The sequence below is a fragment of the Macaca nemestrina genome, chromosome 5, assembly GCF_043159975.1.
Source record: "Macaca nemestrina isolate mMacNem1 chromosome 5, mMacNem.hap1, whole genome shotgun sequence".
Lineage (NCBI taxonomy): Eukaryota > Metazoa > Chordata > Mammalia > Primates > Cercopithecidae > Macaca > Macaca nemestrina.
In genome coordinates this window covers 138081161-138097485 of record NC_092129.1, presented here as the reverse complement: position 1 = coordinate 138097485, position 16325 = coordinate 138081161, and the positions used below count along the sequence as shown (strand labels likewise).

Genomic DNA, 16325 nt, shown 5'->3' with positions numbered 1-16325 from the left:
TTTCATTCTTTTTTTTTGTTGTATAGTATTCCACTGTGTCTGTGTACCACATTTTCTTTATCCATTCATCCATTGATGGGCACTTAGGTTGATTTCATGTCTTTGCTATTGTGAATAGTGCTGTGATAAACATGTGAATGCAGCTAACCCTTTGGTATACTTATTTCTTTTCTTTTGGATAGATACCCAGTAGTGGGATTGCTGGATTGTATGGTAGTTCTATTTTTAGATTTTTGAGAAATCTTCATACTGTTTTCCATAGTGGTTGTACTAATTTACATTTCCATCCATTCAACAGTGTATGAATTCCCTTTTCTTTGCATCCTCTCCAGCATCTATTCTTTTTTTTTTGTCTTTTTAGTAATAGCCATTCGACTGGGGTGAAATGATACCTCATTGTAGGTTGAATTTGCCTTTCCCTGATGATTAGTGATGTCAAGCATTTAAAAAAATATATCTGTTGGCTATTTGTATGTCTTCTTTTGAAAATTGTCTATTCATGTCCTTTGCCCACGTTTTAATGGGATTATTTGGTTTTTCACTGTTGAGATATTTGAATTCCTTACATATTCTGGATGTTAGTCCTCTGTCAGAAGAGTAGTTTGCAAATATTTTCTCTCATTCAAGAGGTTGTCTCTTCACTCTATTGTTTCTTTTGCTGTGCAGAAGCTTTCAAGTTGAATATAGTTCCACTGATACATTTTTTGTTTTGTTGCTTGTGCTTTTGAGGTCTTAGCCATAAAACCTTTGCCTAGACCAATGTCCTGAAGAGTTTTTCCTGTTTTGTTCTAGCAGTTTCATAGTTTTGGATCTTATATTTAGGCCTTTAATCCATCTTGAATTGACTTTTGTATATGGTGAGAGATTGAGGTTCAGTTTCATTCTTCTGCATATGGTTATCCAGTATTCCCAGCACCATTTATTGAAGAGTGTGTCCTTTTCCCAGTAGATGTTCTTGGCAGCTCTGTTGAAGATCAGTTGCCTGTAAATATGTGCCTTTATTTCTGTATTCTCTATTTTGTTACTTTGGTCCATGTGTCTGTTTTTATATCAATACCATGCTGTTTTGGTTATTATATCCTTGTAATGTGTTTTGAAGTTGCATACTGTGTTGTCTCCAGCTTTGTTCTTTCTGCTCAGGATTGCTTTGGCAATTTGTGCTTTTTTGGTTTCATACAAATTTTAGGATCATTTTTTCCAGTTCTGTCAAAATGACATTGGTATTTTGATAAGGATTGCATTGAATCTATAGATTGATTTGGGTAGTATGATCATTTTAACAAAATTAATTCTTTTGATCCATGAGCATGGGATATCTTTCCATTTGTTTGTGCCCTCTTCAATTTCTTTCATCAGTGTTTTCTGGTTTTCCTTATAGAGATGTTTTACCTCCTTGGTTAAATTTATTCATATATATATATATATATATTTTTTTTTTTTATAGTAGCTCTTGTAAATGGGATTGCTCTCTTGATTTCTTTTTTGGCTATTTCATTGTTGGTGTATAGAAACTACTGATTTTTGTTTGTTGATTTTGTATCGTGAAATTTTACTGAATTTGTTTATGAGTTCTAAGAGTTTTCTGGTGGAGTCATTTGTTTTTTTCTAGATATAAGATCTTGCCACCCACGAAGAGAGATAATTTGACTTGCTCTTTCCCAATTTTGATGCCGTTGCTTTTTCTTGCCTGATTGCTTTGGTTAGGACTTCCAGTACTATGTTAAATAGGAGTGGTGAGAGTGGGAATCCTTGTTTTGTTCCAGTTCTTAGAGGAAAGGCTTTCAACTTTTTCCTATTCAGTATGATGTTAGCTGTGAGTTTGTCATATACAGCCTTTATTATTTTGAAGTATAGTTCTTCTATGTTTAGTTTGCTAAGAGTTTTTGTCATGAAAGGCATTGAATTTTGTTAAACACCTTTTCTGTTTCTATTGAAATGAATGATCCCTATGGTTTTGTCCTTCATTCTGTTGATGCGATGTATCATGTTTATTGATTTTCATATGTTGCACCATCCTTGCATCCCTGGGATAAATCTCATTTTATCTTGTTGTATTATCTTTTTGATATGCTGTTGGATTTCGATTACTAGTATTTTGTTGAGGATTTTTGCGTCTATGTTCCTTAGGGATATTGGCTATAGTTTTCTTTTTCTCTTGTGCCTTGTCTGGTTTTGTTGTTAGGGTAATGCTGGCCTCATAGAATGAAGGAAGATTCCTTCCTCTTTAATTTTTTTGCAATGGTTTGAGGATGATTAGTATTAATACTTCTTTATACATTTGGTAGAATTCCACAGTGGATCCATCTGGTTCTGGGATTTTCTTTGTCGAGAGACCTTTTTTTTTTTTTTTTTTTTTTTTTTTTTTTTTAAATTACCGATTCAATTTTGTTACTCATTATTGGTCTATTCAGGTCTTCTGTTTCTTCCTGATTCAATCTTGGTAGGTTGTATGTTTCCAAGAATTTGTCAGTTTCCTCTAGGTCTTCCAGTTTGTTAGCATATAGCTGTTCATAAGAGTTTCTGATGATGTCTGTATTTTGTGGTATCAGTTGTAATATCTCCTTTTTCATTTCTGACTTTGTTTATTTGGATCTTCTATCTTCTTGCATAGTGTAGTTAATGGTTTATCAATTTTGTTTATCTTTTTGAAGAACCAATTTTTGTTTTATTGTTCTATTGTGGTTTTTTTAGTCTCTATTTCATTTAGTTGTGCTCTGATGTTTATTGTTTCTTTTCTTCTGCTAATTTGGGGTTTTGTTTTTTCTTGCTTTTCTAGTTCCTTGAGGTGCATCTTTACGTTGTTTATTTGAAATCTTTTTCTTTTTCATTTTTTTAAAATAAAGCCATTTATTGCTATAAACTTCTCTCAGCACTGCTTTTGCTGTGTCCCACTGGTTTTGGTATGTTGTGTTTCTATTTTCCATGATTCAAGAAATTTTTTGATTTCTATCTTAATTTCTTCATTGACCAAAATGGTTGTTCAGGAACATGATGTTTAATTTCCATGTATTTATATAGTTTCCAAAGTTCCTCTTGGTATTGATTTCTAGTTTAATTTTTTTATGATCTGAGAAAATACTTGGTATAATTTTTATTTTTTGAAATGTTTTTAGACTTGTTTTGTGGCCTAACATGTGGTCAGTCCTGGAGAATGTTCTATGTGCTGATGAGAAAAATATATATTCTGCAGTTGTTGGATAAAATGTTCTGTAGATGTTTGTTAGGTCCATTTGATCAACAGTCCCATTGAAGTCCAATGTTTCTTTGTTGATTTTCTATCTAGATGATCTGTCTAATGTTGAGAGTGCAGTGTTGAAATCTTCTGCTATTATTGTATTGGAGTTTCTCTCTTTCTTTAGATGTAGTAGTATTTGCTTTATGAATCTGGGTGCTCTAGTGTTGGGTGCATATATATTTAGAATTGTTATATCTCTTGCTGGGATGATCCCTTTATCAATACATAATGACTTTGTCTTTTTTTAAACTGTTTTTGACTTAAAGTCTGTTTTTCTGGTATAAGTATGGCGACTCCTGTTTGCTTTTGGTTTCTGTTTGCATGGAATATCTTTTTCCATCCCTTTACTTTCAGTCTATATATGTATTTTCAGGTAAAGTGAATTTCATGTAGGCAGCATATAGATTATGTTTTTTTAAATTCATTCAGCCAGGCTACAACTTTTAAGATCTAGAATTTAATCTATTTACATTCAGGGTTATTACTGATATATGAGGTTTTTTTCCATCATATTGTTCATTGTTTTTTGGTTGTTTTGTATATTCTTTGTTTCTTTCTTTTTCACTTATTGATTGTCCTTGTCATTTGCTGATTTTCTGTGGTGGTACCATTTGAGTTTTTCAAATATTTCTCATTTTTGTGTTTGCTTTATTAGTGAATTTCATATTTGTGTATGTTTTCACAATAGCAGCTGTCAACTTTTAGCTTCCAGGTTTAGGACTCCCTTGAGTATTTTTTGTGAGGCCAGTCTAGTGGTGATGAATTGCCTCAGCACTTGTCTGGGAAGGACTTTATTTCTCCTTCATTTATGAAGGATAATTTTGCTGGATGTAGTATCTTTGAGTGTCAGTTTTTTTTTTCTTTTAGTACTTTAAATACATCATCCTATTCTCTCCTAGCCTATAAGGTTTTTGCTGAGAAGTCCGCTGTTAGTGTGATGCAGACTCCTTTTTAGGTTACTAGATACGTTTCTCTTACAGTTTTTAGAATTTTCTCTTTGTCATTGACTTTAGACAGTTTTCCTATAATGTGTGATGGAGACCTTTTTTGCATTGTATTTGATTGGGAATTGCTGGGCCTCCTATATCTGGACGTCTAAATCTCTTGCTAGACTTGAGACATTTTTATCTGTTACTTAATTTGTTAAATAGATCTTTGAACACTTGTTCTCCCTTCATCTTTGAGAATACCAATAATTCATAGATTTGGTAGCTTTGTGGTGTCTCATATGTCATGAAGACTCTGTTCATTCTTTTCTCTTTATTTTTGACTGGCTGGTTTATTTCAAAAGACCTGTCTTCAAGTTCTGAGATTTTCTCTCCTGCTTGATCTAGTCTAATGTTGAAGCTTTCATGTGTATTTTGTATTTCATTCAGGGAGTTCTACAGTTCCATGATTTGTTAGATTCTTTTTTATTCATCTCTTTGGTAAACTTCTCATTCATATCCTTTATTGTTTTTCTGAGTTCTTTGTACTGTCTTTCAGAATTCTCTTGTATCTCACTGAGCTTCTTGAATATCATAATTTTGAATTTCTGGGATTTCGTGAGTTTCTTTTTGATTGAGATCTATTGCTGGGGAATTATTGTGTTCCTTTGGAGATGTCATAGTTCCTTGCTTTTTTATGCTTCCTGTGTCCCTATGTTGGTGTCAATGCATCTGATGTTATAGTCTCTTCCTCCAGTTTTTGAATTTGCTTTCATAGGGTTTTTTTTTTTTTTTTCCCTGAAGATGTATCAGTTGTGTTGATTGGATAGGGTCCTTTGGCTATGATTCTGGGTGCATGCAATAGTATAGCCTCAGTGTGATTTCTTTGGCTGTAAACAGCATCAGTTGTATCTGTGATCTCCTTGGTGGTTTAACGTATGGTTATTGGTGGAGGTTACAGTGAAATTTGCTGGGAACAGGGATGCCAGGTGGACAGGGATAACAAGTGGGCCCGAGTGGTGGTGGCAGTGAGCTGAATGTGCCTGTTCTTGGGACCCAAGGTAGTGTACACTGGCACTGATGTTACAAGAACCAGGCAGGCCTATTTCGGGGCCTCCTGGTGGCTTGCTCAGATGCCAATAGTGGCAGTTGGCTGGGTGGGTGAGCAGGTTCTTGGGTCCCTAGGTAGTTGGTGTGGTGTGGGCAATGGCAGTACTGGGGTAACTCTCTGGGCAATGGGGCAACTCTCTGGATGCCAAAAAGTGCACACTGGTGGTGTGGTATTGGGTTGCCACCCACAGCTGAAGATATCCAGCTCTCAGGCTCACTTACTCTTAGCAGCAGCAGCACCACAGTGCCAAGCAGCTGGGGAAGGACCTGCCTTTCATGCATGAGCATGGCATGGAGGCCACATCACCACTGGGGGTGCAGTTGCCACTCATAGCCTCATACAGGCAACTTTCCAGCTCGCTTGCCTCAGCCTCTGGTGGTAGCACCAGTGTCTGTGCCTTCAGCGGTGTGTGAATTGGGAAAAGGGTTCCTGTTTTCTCTATACCTGAGCCTGATCACTGAGGCCACTCTGCTGGTGGGAAGGGATCTCACTTGCCTCTTGTGAAGCTGAGCACAGAGTTTGTGCTGCTGCTGTGGGCAGGGTCACTCCTCACAGCCCCAGACAGGGAGCTCTCGGGCTCTGGAAAGCCTACACTTTGGTTTTCTTTGCCTTAGGAGATCCCTTTTCGGTGTGCTGCACCATCCTTTCCTCGGATTGTCGTATTCCCTAGTGTACTGGAGACCCCTCAGCACTGTGGGGTCCAGCCAGTGCCATGCCTCTGTAGCCCTCCCAGTGGACACTGGGGGATGTCAGTGGGGGATCCTGGATGGACCTATGGAGGCTGTGGTTCCCAGGTCATGGTGCAGTCTTGTGATGACTGTGCTCTCACAATGGTGCCCTAGCTGCTTAGGTCTAGGGGTTGGGAGTGTGGAAAGTGACTCAGCGCAAGTTCCCTGACTGGTGCAATGTCCTTGTGGGGTCTCCAAATCACTGCCTAGCTAGCGTCAGGGTTTCTGTGGTAGAGGAGCTCTTTTGTGGTTTAAATTACAACAGTCTGTGTGGGAAGGGTGTGGACCACTGAAGTTCTCTCACTTACTGATTCCCTGCAATACTGAGCCCCTTCAGGCTCCTGGCTGATCACAATTGTTCTCTCCTAGACGTTCTATTCAAGGTCAGTTTTTCTATTCATAACTTTAGTTCTCTTTCTGAAGAGGGCAGGTGTCTAATGTCTCTAGTCAGCTATCTTGTGCCTTCTGCCTATATCACAGTTTCTTTATCCACTTATCTGAAGATGGACATTTTGGTTGTTTCCATGTCTTAGCTATTGTGAATAATGTTGCAATGAACATGGGAGGGCGGATATTTTTAGGAGGTGGCAATTTCATTTCCTTTGGGTATATGTCCAGGAGAGGGATTGCTAGGTCATTTGGTAGTGCTAGTTTTAATTTCTTTAGAAACCTCCATACTGTTTTACATAATGGCTGCGCCAACCTACAATCCCACCAACTGTGTCCAAGAACTCCCTCTTCTCCACACCCTTGCCAGCGTATGGTGTCTTTTGACTTTTTGATATTAGCCATTGTAACAGGCATAATGTGATATCTCATAGTGGTTTTGATTTGCATTTACCTGATGACCAGGGATGTTGAGCATCTTTGCATAATCACCTGTTGGCCATTTTTATGTCTTCTTTGGAGAAGTATTTATTCAGGTCTTTTGCCCATTAAATTTTTTTTTGTGGTTTTCTATTATTGATTTGTATCAGTTCTTTATAAAGTTTTGATACTAACCTGCTATCAGATATATGTTTTGCAAATATTTTCTCCCAAACTGTGGGCTGCAATTTCATTTTGCTGTTTGTTTTCTTTGTTGTGCAGGAGCTTTTTAGTTTTATGTAGTCCCATTTATTTATTTTTGCTTTTGTGGCCTGAGCTTTTGGTGTGATATCCTGAGAATCATTGTGAAAGCTAATGGCTAGGAGGTGAAGTTTTATAGTTTCTGATCTTTCATTTAGGTCTTTTATCCATTTTGAGTTGATTTTTGAGTATGATGTTAAATAAGGGTCTAATCTTATTCTTTTGCATGTGGAAATTCAGTTTTCTCAGGACCATTTATTGAAGAGACTGTCCTTTCCTTATTGTGCTCTCTTGGTGCCCTTGTCAAAAATTAGTTATCTGAATATGTTTAGACCTCTTTCTGGGCTCTCTGTTTTGTTCTACTGTTCTGTGTGTCTGCTTTCATGCCAATACCATAATGTTTTGATTACTATAGCTTTGTAATATTATTTTAATATTATTTTAAATCAGAAAATGTGATGCCTCCAACTTTGTTTTTCTTTCTCAACATTGTTTTGGCTATTTGAAATCTTTTATGTTTCCATATGCATTTCTGAATTGTTTTTACTATTTCTGTGAAGAATGCTAATGGAATTTTGATAGGGATTGTATAAAGCTTTTTAAACCAGTGGATGAGACTATATACCTAAAGGTTCTTCCAGCACTTACATTTGTGGGTTTCCCGACCACAGCAGATGTTAAAGGATTATGGCAAGAGCTAGACATGACTTCACTGTGTGCTAAACTGGGGCGCTCCTCATGTCCCAACTTTTCTAGTGTGAGTTAAGAACCCCTGTGTGCGTGCAGGTGGACATCAGCACAGACAGGGCCTAGGGATGCTGCTGACCCAGACAGGGAAAGAGTTTGTACCTGCACCTGGCAATCATTACCTCACTCGCTCAGAGGGCCCTGTGCTCACTGGGAAGCATCCGCCTGCTGCTAGCAGGACTCGGTTTCACTTTCAGCATAATAATTTGGACATCAGAAGGTTTCAGGTTACTAGTGCTGCTTTAGTCCCACCTGAAGGAGTAAAAAGGGAGCAATGACATCTGAAATCAAGATTCTAATCATCTTTCAGGGGTTTTTGATGTGGTTTAAGAGGTTTTTCGCTGTTGGCCCAGCCAGAGCCTCCAGGGCAGGCCCTGCCCAGAGGTGCACAATGTGGCAAGAGTAGAAGGAGCTGTTACTTGAGCTCATGGCCAGATAGGGAGAAACAGCTCGCTCTGGACAGCGGATGGTGCCACCCACTCATCTCTCCCAGACTGTGGATGGCTCAACTCATCCTTCCTGCCCAGTCCAGGTGGCTGTGCTCCTGCAAGCTCCTCCTTGGTCTTGCACACTTTGACTTCCTTACTCAGGAGGCATTGTGAAGTCTCGCCCCGATGCCACTCCACCTCCTCTGGGATTCTCTGCCACTCAAGGTGTGTCCTCCTGCCAATGGTCCATGGACTTCCTGGGGAGGTGAAGCCTGCCCCAGCTGGCCAAACCTTCCTTGCATGTGGCCCTAGATGGTGGCCCTTTCTGGCTCTACTTGCTTCCTGGCTCTGTCCTGACCCCCGCAGCTCACCCTTGGCCTGCCCTGGCCTGGCTTCCACTGGAAATAAAACCACAGGGGCTTAGAGAGAGTCCCACCCTGACTTACTCACATTCACCAAATGAGTTGGGGATGAAGCCATTTAATATTTAGAAACCCCAAAGTGTCTGTTGTAGCAATTCCCATATCCTCGGCTCTAAGCCTGTTTCTTTTCTGTTGTGCAGTAAATAATAATAAGCCACTTGCTTATTCCTGAATATGCCCCAAACTGCTTCCTCCATACCATGATTCTGAAGTCCTCTGTCTGAATGGCCACTACCACCCTGCCAACCCGTGTGTGCTGGATGCTGGACCACTCTTCCTAGCCCCTCCCCAGCCACTCTCCATGAAGCTCCATGGTCGGACGCCCTGTCCCACTCCTGCCCCAGCCTTCTCTGGTTTGGTGGTAGGTTCATCTTCCCTCCCCTCCTTCCTGCCTGTCTGTGAAGGGAGGAAAAGGCCGAGTGCAGAATGAGGTTTCAGGGGAGCCTGGGTGGGGGGGTCTTCCTGAGCCCCCAGAATGTGGTTGCCTATGAACCCATGGCATGTATTGCTGGCATTCAAGCAACACTCATTACCATCAAATAAACTTTTATCATTAAAATTTTTTTCCCTCATGGATATACGTTTGGGAATATTTTGTCTGCCGAACAAACTGCATTTATTTACTAATCTATTTTCCTATCTTTATCATTCAGAGATCCATGTAGCCACCACTGAGAACTTCAGACCAGAAGAGACAACCAGATACTGCAACACACTCATCCAGATCAGAGGAACCCTATTCTGAGCTTACCTATAGGACCTAATAACAGGCAAACATATGATGTCTTCATAGTGTTAGAAATAATGAAATGAAGGACCATATCAGTGACCTCCTGAAAGGTTAATTGGAAATCTCAGGATTAAGCTTTCTCATTTTGTGTTAAAATGCAAATCCCTGGGTTGGAATAATGATTGAACATTGTTTGTTAGTTACACCTTAATGAATGGGGTTATTAGGGTTTAAGAGAATGAGGTCATTGGGGTTTATTAAACCATCAAGGGAGAGGACTAAGAGAGAACCCTGAGATGCCCAGTAAGGCAAACATTTGGAGATAAGTTTCATTTCACCCCTACTTGACTTCCACAAGGCCTGCACACTCAAATATTGGTTTGAGAGAATTCTGAAGTCAGAGTGGCAGACCATGCTGGTCACACCCAATGTCCCGATCCTGCTACAGGAACACAATTTCACTCATGAGAGGGGCATCCCCCTCTCATTTCCCTTTGCCAGTGATTGTTTTGGTGATGAATGTGTAAGCCATTACTGGCCAATGGGATATAAGGGTGCTTAATCTCACCCCTCTCTTGTAAGGAGAGGAGGAACTTCCTTCCCCACTCCAGCCTGCCTTCACCCACGGTTCTGTGAAGATGTAACGTTTGGTGTGTGACAGCCATCTTGTGACCACAAAGAAAAACCTCAATAAGCCTTGGCATCACCATGGGGCTGAAGTAACCCACCCAGGGGCCCCTGACCTCTAGACTTCTCGTTATGAGAAATGATAAATTCTATTATTTAAGCAACTGCAGTCAGGCTGTTTTGTTCCTTGAAGCAAAGGCTTATCCTGATGCATCCAGAGGTGTCACAGTGAGGACAGGCAGAGGCCGTGGCAGGGTGGGAGAGGGTCTGGGGGTGGCATAGTGAGGATAGGCAGAGGCTGTGGCAGGGTGGGAGAGGGAACGCCCCCTCCTGGTTTGCTTGCCCACAGCCTGATCACCATGAAGGCAGCCCAGGGAGGGCAGGGCTGGGCCTTCCATGGAGCCGCAGGTCTCCGGGGCTGTCTCAGCCTCAGGAACAAAGAGCTTGAGCCCTGAGGACTCTGGGTAGCTCTCGAGTGTACCTAGCAGGGACCCACTCACCCGGCCCCACTTCCCGTCGCTTCCTGTCAGACTCCTGGAATGGGGCATGAATGGTTTCTTCCGTGACAATTTTGCACATCCCACCATTGATCCAAGCCCTTTAAAAATGACTTTCATTCTTGTCTGGCATCTTCTCACTTCCTTCCTACACCTATGAAGTCTGTGCCTTTGTCAAGTCAGCTCGGACTGCCCTTCCCCCAGCCCCTAGCCCTGGGTGGCATTTTTATCCTCTCACTGTAGAGCTCACCAGGCCACCTGGATATCTCATTATGGTGGGAAATGAGAGCTACATTTCCATTTGGCCGTGTCTGTAAGGGACACGTCCCTGGCCGCCTCCATTCCTGTGCACACTGGTGGGGTTCTGCTGCAGCAACTGTGACTGGCTGCCTGCGGACTTGGCTGGAAGCCCCAGGGAGTCCACTCTGGGGAGCATTCCTTCATGGATGCCATGGCGCATACATACCCTGGCTTTCTCACCGGTGTGGGGCAACTATGAGGCATGCCCTACACAGGCTCTCAGAGGTCCCAGGTGCCCTCAGTGGTAAACTGTTCACAAACACTGCGGTGGTCACGCATCTCAAAATCCTTGGCTCAGGGTCTGTCCCTAGGAGAATTCAGCCCAAGTCAATATCTTACTCCCATTATCCATAGGATCAAGACCCAAATCTTTTGCCTGCCATATCTCAAATTAGACCCAGACTCCATGATCATCTCAGGGCCTGCTTTGGGTTCTCTTGCAAGGGAAAACCAGCTAAGAATCATTTGCTCTTGTTTTTTCTCTGACCACTGGCCTGATCGTTAGTTCTGGGTCCCCACTAGCCACATGCCCATCTGTTACCGTCTCCCTTGACCCCCAGCGGGCAATCTTATTCCTTTGTTCCCTGCCATGAGCTTCTCTGTCTTCCTGGAACAACTTCATCCTGTCTTCTCCTCTCTCGGGCAAGCACATCCCACCACACCCAGCATGGTCAGCAGCTCTTCTGAGAAGCCATCCTCAGCTGCTCTATCAGCGCTGGAGATGCCCCGTCACGCCCCTTGGATGCATTGCCCTTGCCTCTGCTAGAGCCCTCGCTACATGGCTGGCCATGGAGACATTCATCTTCTGTACCTGGTGTGTGAATGAAAAAAGGGTCTGACCCACCTTGACCGAGAGCTTCCGAGGAACAGGGCAGTTCCCTAATTCTTTATACTCCCGGAACCACCTGCTCAACCAGGGCAGATGGGGTCCAGAAGATTCGCATCAGTAACTCAGCCTTCCCTTGACACAGAGGAGCTGGGGTGGAGCTGGTTTCCCGGGGAGGCAGGCTCTAGATGATGAGGATCAGAACAGAGCAGGAAGGTGGGGGTGGAGGGAAAAAGAAACAGAAAAACGTGCAAGTCATAAAGCAGCAGGGAGCCCTGCAAGTCATTAGATAATTAATCAAAGTGAAAAATCAGAAAGCCAGCTTTGGCTGCCATTATGGGGTTGCAGCTGCTTTTGGAGTTTGCTTGAATAAAATCTTTATGAAGTTCACGTTTTGTCTCTAATTTCCTCCCTTGTTCTCTCCCATTCTGGGGCCTCATGTTCGCTGACTCCCAGATGTGGTGATAGGTGGTGGCAGGCACCTGCCCTCCCCCACCCCACGCCCCACCCCCTCCCGCCCAGTCCAGGCTTGTCTCAGCCCCTCTCTGCCCTGGCTCCGGTTCAGCTTCCTCGGAGCTCTGAATACCCAAACCCATGCCTCTTCCCATCTTTGCACCCTTTTGGGCTACAGACCAAGTCAGGAAGGGATCTCCTGGAGCCTGACTATTCTCCTACAGAACAGAATGCATTCTGGAACCCTCCAGATGCTGGCCCCTGCCCCACGGTGTGAGAGTGGGCTGGGGTCCAGGTGGGTGGAATGGGGCATGAAAGGTGTGGTCAGGCAAGGAGGTTGGTTACTCAGTGTGTACACTGTCAGACTCATCTTTGCTTTACAGGGGACTCAGTTTCTTCATTGGTAGCCTTGATTGACAAAGACCCATTATATGGAGAGTAAAGAAATAAAGGCATTGAGCATTTCCTGAGTTCCAGGCACTTTTGCATATATGATTGAGATTGCTTCTCACCACAGTGTTGCAAGGAAGGCATTTACTGAGGAAGGAGAGAATGTAGAATTGAAGAGCTTACGAGATGTCAAAGTTTGCAGAATGATTCAAAGAGGCAAGGCCAGAGCTCCCAACCAGGCTTCTTGTTTCTAAAAGCTGCCAATCAATATAACTCTGAAATATTGAAATACAGCCCCAACCCCAACCCCACCCCGCTGCTGTTGTACGGGAGAAAAGCAGTGTATTTTCCTTACCCATTGCAAGGTTCATGGCTGAGACCCCGTAACAAAAGACAAATTAACAACAGAAAAGTGCTTTTAGAAAAAGCCCAATATAGAAAAAGGTCCCTATTGCCCTTTATACACTAGTCACCCACTAGACTCAGCTCTGTGGACCTGGGGCCACTTCTTGATCAGCTGCCGATGCAGGAGTGGCACCAGAGGGTGTGCTTTCTGCCTGGGACCCCACACGTGACGGAAAACACTGCCACCTCTTTGTGGAAAGTTTTTGCAGGTTGGGTTCCCTTGGAAGCAGACTCCCAGAGGGTGTTTGTGTGCTAAGGAGGCTGGGTGCCTGGGGAAGAGGAGAGGGAGCAGGCATGGGCAGAGGGAGAATCCAAGCTGCAGGGCAGGCCAGTGGCAGCCCTGGCCCCACGGGGAGCTCTGGAGCTAGCAAGGCCCTTTCACAGTGGACCTGCTTTTGACCCAGGTGGCTCTTGCCAGTCCCCCAGTCTTGCTTAATCATTGACTGTGGGCTGCCCGGGAAAGGACACGGCCTTGAGGGAGATGGCTCTCTGCGGCTGAGTCAATGGCTGAGGGGCCAACAGCTGGGATTGTCTGCTGCTAACACTGCCTGCAGCTGCAGAAGCAAGTCCTTCCTTGAAGGGGGATCTGGGTGGTGCATGGCAGTGTCCACCACAGAAGGGGTCCCAGTGCCCCCAGGAGTATAGCTGCTGTCTCCTGGGCTCATCTGTGCTTTGGACGCGCTTGCATTAAAGCGTTTATGGTGTAAAGTGATGGTTATTGGGCCTGCCAGCCATCATCACTAGGACAGAGGCTGTGATGACACGCTCATATGTCTGTCTCTAGCATGGGGCTCAGAAGGGGGTCAGGAGACGCATGTATGGTCTGCTCAGGTGCCCTGCAGCTCTGCAGCATGTGCCGTGAGCCTGCCTTGTGAAGCCACTGAACTGCCCCCTCATACCCCTGGACCCCAGCTCCTTTTTAGGGGCCTGCCCAGTGTAGAGCTGGCCTCTCCCCGCTATGCCTTTGGGGTACCCACATTTTGCCTGCCTCTATTTTGGCCCCCAACTCCGCAATTTCAAGGTTATTTTCCTTTCTGGGGCTCTTTGGCTGGTGCTTGGATCCCAGGGACTGAGTCCTGGATTCTGGGAGTGATATGGGGAAGGAGAAAAGGGAGTTGCTCGTGGGCACCCATAGTGGTGCCAGCTCATAGAAGGCTGGGGTGGTGGTCTTGGGGCTTGGGCTCGGCCTTCATCCGAGGTTTCACTCTGCAGGGAAGCAGCTGAAGACAAAGAAGCCTTGTTCTGGGGGGACTCAGCAGGGAGGCAAAGGGTCCTTTCACAGCATCTTCATCCCTGCCAGGGAAAGCCAGGGCTGGCTGCCATGTGGAATGCATTTGCTGCTGAAAACCACAGCGAGAGCCATGGCAGTGTGGGTTGGTCAGGGCTGCCTCCTCGAGAGGCACTGGGTCTTTGTGGGGCAGCCATGGAGTACGGGGTGCTGACAGTATCAGCCTGGGTCAGGGGGAGCCCCCAGATTGATCTGCCCCCTGCACCCCAGAGAAGTCCTGGGGTGAGAGTTCTGGGCCTGGCCTACCTGGGCAAGTCTTAAAGCCTCCTCAGCCATCCGTTTCCTCCTCCTGCCCTGCCCACCTGGCAGTCACGGGAGGCTTAGTCATGCGCTTGCCTCAATGTCTTCTGTGGGTCTCTGTTTCCCAGGCTGGTTCCTGATTTGCCTTGACTGTTCTCTTCTCCTCTCTCTTCTGGACTGTGTATCACTCACCTTTGAATCCTCAGGGCCGGAAAGCAGAGGCTACGTCCATGTGGTTCTCCCAGGCTCCTCTCTGTCCCACAAGCTTCCCACGCTCATTTCTATCTTTGTGATTTCTTCCACAGATTTTATGCTTCCAGCTTTCTCTCTCTTTCCCATGCCCATCCAAAGTTTGCCCCCAAGCTGTCTCTTGAATGCCACCTCCTGTGTGAAATTCACCTCTACACTCCAGCCGCCTGTACTAGTTAGTGAATGCCAGCAGGGCAGAGCACGTGATTTGCTTTTGTTTCAAGGCATGCTCATTCTTTTGCCCAGGAATCTTAACTCTTCATGGCAAGAATAACATGATAATGAAGATAGTAATAGGTAGCTGAGGATCAGAGAGGTTAAGTAACTTGCCTAAGGTCACACAGCCACAAAGTGGCAGAGCTGAGGCTGGATGGGAGCTGCCTGGCTCTGAAGACTGTATTGACATTTGCTGTGCTTTCTCCCTGGGTCACTGGTACTCCATTATGGCCTTAATAGAAACCACCCTTCAGGTTGTTCCGGTTGGAGAGTTGGTGTGAAGGCAGATGAGGGCCCTTAAGAGGCAGGCAAAGCAGGGACTTGTGGCCAAACCTCAGTTTCTCATGCCAAGAAGACGTTGGTACTGGGACTCTGAGGTCAGACCCACACTTAAAAAATTGTTGCTTACTTCCCTTTAGTTCTGCACCCCAAGAACTTGCTTCATTTCTTGCTCTCAGCGCAGGCGTTCCTCTCGCTGTCTCTAGCAACTTATGCTTCCTGTGAAACCTCATCCAGGTAAGTTTTCACTTCACACTGCAAAGAATAGCGGGGGGTTATTTTTTAGAAAAAACTCCTCAAAGCTGAGCAGTCTTCCACTCCTGGGCAGACAGCGGGAGGCCGCAGGGCAGCAGTGCCTGGAGGAGCTGGAAAACATTCACTCCATGTATAGATTTCCACTCACCCCTGACTACAACCACTTGCGGGGGTGAGTTTCAATATACCCTGGTCATCTGAATCCACTTATGTGTCTGTAATCACAGGGGCCTGGGTGTCTTTGACTCCTTCCTGCTCAGCCTCTCCAGGAATTTGGCACATAGGAATTCTTGGGACTCTCCTACCCTTTTGGAGAGATTCAACGCAAACTGCCTTCACAGAGCCTTCCATTTATTCCTCACTGGGGCAAGGAGGGAAGTGAGGTCTCTCAGCACCTACTATGTGCCAAGCGTGTTGCTGGGTGCCTTGAGATCATAAATTACAATTCTTACATTTTCTGCAACAGGTTGGTTTGTCAGAAGCAGATGCTGAGATGGAGTTTGGAGCAGAGATGTTTATTAGGGGTTAACACCAGGGCAGGGATGGGGATAGGGGAGGAAGCAGGATGTGCAGAGAAGTCGTTGAACTGTGACACAAGCTCTACAAAGCTTCAGTCATCCCTGAGTGGAGTGTAGAGCAGGAATTGTCCGTCAGTGTCCAATATTGGGCCGGAATGACTTGGGCCTATATACCCCCATCTGGCTTTGTAGCTGGATGCAGGTTGTCCTGGGAAGGCCGTGGGAGTGGTGTAGCTCTGTCACCAAGCCAGATCCTGAAGGAGCCAACACATGGGGGTTGTCTGCTGACTGCAGCCCCAGAACTGGGGGCTGTAATGGGTCCTGGAAGGGGAATCTAGGAAGTGCATCTTTGTGTCTACAATATATGAGGTAGTCTTCCTATCCTTA

General features: G+C 44.7%; 1 long non-coding RNA gene across 1 annotated transcript; it reads left to right on the top strand.

The window, feature by feature from the left end:
- The first annotated feature begins 6129 nt into the window (after positions 1 to 6129).
- On the top strand, positions 6130 to 9558 carry LOC105489531 (uncharacterized). Its single transcript, XR_011623126.1, has 3 exons — positions 6130 to 6383; positions 8348 to 8468; positions 9319 to 9558. It is a non-coding gene; the product is annotated as an uncharacterized lncRNA (long non-coding RNA).
- The last annotated feature ends 6767 nt before the right edge of the window (positions 9559 to 16325 follow it).